Consider the following 4,617-nt stretch of genomic DNA (forward strand, 5'->3'; position numbering starts at 1 on the left):
GCTCTTTCATTTTATAATAAAACATAATTTATAATAAAACATTTTTTTAAAGATGTATTTATTTACTTTAGAGGGAATGCAAGTACATACAAGTTGGGGGAGGGGCAGAGGGAGAGGGAGAGAAATCCTCAAGCAGATTCCTGGCTGAGTGTGGAGCCTGAGGTGGGGCTCGATCCCAGGACCCTGAGATCATAACCTGAGCCAAAACCAAGAGTCAGATGCTTAACCAACTGAGCCATCCAGGCACCCCAAAAACATGATTTGTAATAAACATTCAGCAGATTTCTGAGAAATTCTCTTTCAAGTCTTTAATTTCATTTAAATAATTTTGGATAATCTTGATATAATTAATTATTAATTTATTTTATTAAACTTCTGTTTTCTATGCTGCATATAGCCTATATATAAAAATAACTGAATGTGGCTGTATTGAGACACAGGTTATGCTTCCATCACAGCAAGCTTGTTACAGTGGTGACAATGTGGCCTGTAACATTTTCTGCTAGACTTATGGAGTAGAGTGGAAGTAACAAGACTTTTCTTTCTTTTAAGATTTTATTTATTTATTAGAGAGAGAGAGAGCACGAGCAGGAGGGGCTGACTGAGAGGGAGAAGCAGGCTCCTGCTAAGCATGAAACCTGATGTGGGGCTCGATCTCATGACCCTGAGATCATCACCTGAGCCGAAGGCAGACGCTCAACCAACTGAGCCACCCAGGCACCCCAAGACTTTTCAATATTAGAGACAATGAAGGAATAATAATTTTAGATCATTTGCCAAAATAGCAATCAATGTACTTCCTACAATTTGAATTCTAGGGCCCTAAAGTAAAGAAATTGGATCCCAAAGATTACAGGTGGGGGATTTTGAAGTTTGATATGTTCATATCCAAGTGGAGAAGCCCAACTGAAAGAACTCTGGACTGACAGTGACAACTGTGGATTGAACAAAAGTTCTTTTGACGATTTTGATTCTGACTTTGAAAGAACTGCGGTGATTGGTAGTAGAAGGAATCAAATGTAAAATTCCTTAAATAAAAATTTGTTGACTTAAAGAAATGACTATAATAGATGCATGATTCACTAAGGAAAAATCGTTTGGAATATATGTGCTTTAATGGTGATTCTTTACTTCCAAGAGAGATAATGAAGTCAGCTGTTGCTGGGTTTTTATGCATTAGGAAAAGTCTGGAATTGGTGGTTGCAACCTACCTGCAGCAGTGATTTCCTCATGAGTAGGCAGGGGTAGAGGGGACAATTTAAGATCATTGAAGAATTTAGATTTCGTTAGGATGTATTGTGTTTCTTTCCATGCTGTCATTTTCCTAGGTCTGTGGGCTGCACAGTCATGTTATTCTAGAAATGTAAGTTTGTATCCTATTATATGTGTGTGATAAGCATTCAAAATAGGTCTCCTAAACTAATCTGTTACAGTGCATTGTTGTAGTGTAATAGGTATCCCTTCTGGATCTCCACCGTTAATTTCCAAATAACACATAGTTCTCATTAAAGAAGTAAGCTTTATTGTGAAAAAGGACTTGGAAATTCATATAGGCTAAAGGTCAACAAGAGAAGAGAAGGTCAGATGCCTTTTGATTCTCCCATTTTCCTGCAGAGAAATATGTTGAAGTTGGGCCTTGTTGGGGTTCCAGTGTGAATCTACATCCCAGTGCAATGCAATGCAAGGATCTTTTTCCCACTGTGGTAGGTAAAAAAAAAAAAAAAAAAAAAAAGACAGAAGTAGTCCTTCAAAAGATATCCAGGTTAAATCCTTAGAACTCACAAATGTTACCTTATTTGGGGAAAAAAAAAAAAAAAGGATCTTTTCTGATGTGATTAAGTTAAGGATCTTGAGATGCGATAACCCTGGATTATAAGGGTGGACCCTAAATTCAATGTCAAGTATCCTTTATTATAGAAAAAGTAGAGGGACATTTGAGACAAACGGAAGAGGACACACAGGCAGAAGAGGGGAAAGCAATGTTGGAGACCATGGCAGAGACTGGAGTGATGTGGCCACAAGCCAAAGAAGCCAAGGAATTCCAGCAGCACCAAAAGCCGGAAGAGGGAAGGAAAGATTCTCCCCTGAGAAAGTACAGCTCCACCAGGACCTTGATTTCACACTTCTGACTTCCATGAACAGTGGGAGAGTAAATTTCTTTTATTTCAAGCTACCCAGTCTGTGGTACTTTATTACAGTGGCCTCAGGAACCTAATATACTCCCATCTTTTTTTATTCTGACACAGCAAACATGAAAGCAAACTTTTGTGTGTGTTTGTGTGAAGTGGGTAGCGGGATGAATTTAGAACCTTCTTGGTGCCAAGGCAACTAACTGGTTTGGTATGTCAGGTATTTATAGCCTTTGTCTGGGAATGTCTGATGTCCATGCCTAGAGATCATGACTAAGTCCTTCCTGACAGAGGAAACTGAATTTGGATATAGCCTGTCCTCCTGCAAAGGGAGAGCTAAAGGGATATCAAGACAGAAGGGAAGGATCATTACTGTTTTAATCAGTTTTCCTTATTTTGTTCTTCTGAAAACCTATTCATTCTATTGAAGCAAAATTTTGGAGTGGGGAATAGTGTTCATAAGATAATAGATCAAGTACTAGGTAAATTTGTGATGGAGGGCAGGCATTTTATCAGTGTTATTTTGGTAAACATATACCTTTCCTTCTGGAAATGCCCATTATCATCTGAGAAAAGGCCATCCTAGAGATAAGCTCATACCTGCTGATCATTTGCCTCTCTGCTTACAAATTCATTCCTACCTCCACCCTGATCTTTTTATCACAAAACACTGAGTGCTTCACACCATTGTTCCCAGGCTGGTTTTTGGCAAGTGCCAGTGAAGTCCATGGCAGAACGTTGGAAGGCGGGAAGAAGGAAAAAGCCAGGACATTTTTCCCTGTCGTGATTTGGATGAATTTCTCACAGTAGCTCCTTGGTTTCACCTCCTGCCAACAAGTTCTGCTCTCTAATGTCACAGGTACCACCAAAGGTGGTGTTTGATTTCCTTTTCTTCAACTTCCTTTGTGACCAGATGCTCATACTAACTGCCTCTATTAACTGATTGGATCTTAACTAATAGGAAATCGAAGAGAAAATGTCACATTGGCTTACCATCAGTTTGAATTTAAGGACAAATCAATCAGTCCTGACTTGTCATTGAAGTGTTCCTGGTTAAGATACCAATCAATATGGATGATGATTTACATTTTCCAAGTAAATTTCATTTGTGCATTCATTCTCCCAGGAGAGAGAGGTAAAACTCAGAGATACCTGATGATATGGGCAGTCAATAAAGGCCATATCCAGGCACAAATCCAAGACTTCTGTCCCTCAACCCTATGATCTCTGCCTTAATGCATTAGGAAGATATGCCATCCTTCCTTTTGTCTGGAAGGTATAACAAGATGATGGTATTTTTATATTTTGAAGGCCGGTGAACTTCACATCAAGTTCCTGATTTCTGATACAGAAGGAATTATTCTCTGATAGTAAATATTCAAATAGGTAGCATTGAATTATTATTAAGACAGATATACAATGTATATTCTTATACGAATTGAAATCCTTGGCTTACTGAGATGAAATGATTCAAAACAAAGAAGCATTCTAGAGAATGCTAGAGAATTCCACAGAAAAGGAATATTTCCAGGGTCTAAGGAGAATACAAAATATGCAATGTCAAGTTAATATTAAGGTTAATATTAAATTGCAAATGTATATTTATTATTACTATTTCCATAAATGTTTTCAATAGAGTTTATATGATTTCCCTCAGGAGGTTTTTATTTCATGTAATTATATTTTGTTATGTACTTCACAAATATTTCATTGTTTAACACAACTTATATTTTATTCAATATGTTTAGAGTTTCTGGGGCAATGCTAATCATTGAAATATTTACATTATGTTTGTTATTTATCCTCAAATAATAAATATACATCCAAGGGACTATTATAAAGTACAACTAAAAACTTGATTTATTAGTCACACCCCTATAGCCATATTCAAAAAAATACTATTACTTCAAAATATGATATATAAAAATAATAAATAATAGCTATAAAATTAATAGGCATGTATTTGAAATCTTAAAACAATGAATTTCTAGACAATTAAGAGAGCAAGAATTTACAGAAAAATGCTAATTTCCAATGGTTTAATATCTTTATAGCAGACATTAGGAAGTCAACATTCTTTCTAGAAAATAAAGACTTACTCAGGCATAGAGGATTTTTTAAAAATAGTTTTAAAGTACTCAAACATATTGTCTTTAGTTTTTAAAATTTCCTTTAGAGTGCCTTTAACTTGAAGAATTTCAAGGAGTAAAAGAATAATTTTCTTTAGATATAGTATTAATAATATAGTATATAAATTGTATTCTTTCATTAATAAGGAATGGACAGTACATTGAGTTACCACTTTTGAAAGCATTGTTTGACTTTTACAATTATTTTATAATAATTCTGTTTTTTATTTACATAAACTTCTGAGGATATTAAAGATTATTATATATAAATATTTTATAAACATAAGTGGATAAGTTACTTGCTATGCAACATATTCTCTGTGACTGAGATTTGTATGGATAAATAAATGTGTGAAATA

At 35.3% G+C, this 4,617-nt stretch overlaps 1 pseudogene; it reads left to right on the top strand.

Annotated features, from left to right (window-relative positions):
- Nucleotides 1-395: 395 nt before the first annotated feature.
- LOC118007203 lies at nt 396-498 on the top strand (annotated as a pseudogene).
- Nucleotides 499-4,617: the final 4,119 nt, after the last annotated feature.

The sequence above is a fragment of the Mirounga leonina genome, unplaced genomic scaffold, assembly GCF_011800145.1.
Source record: "Mirounga leonina isolate KUSES-001 unplaced genomic scaffold, KU_Mleo_1.0 Mir_115, whole genome shotgun sequence".
NCBI classification, from domain to species: Eukaryota; Metazoa; Chordata; class Mammalia; order Carnivora; family Phocidae; genus Mirounga; species Mirounga leonina.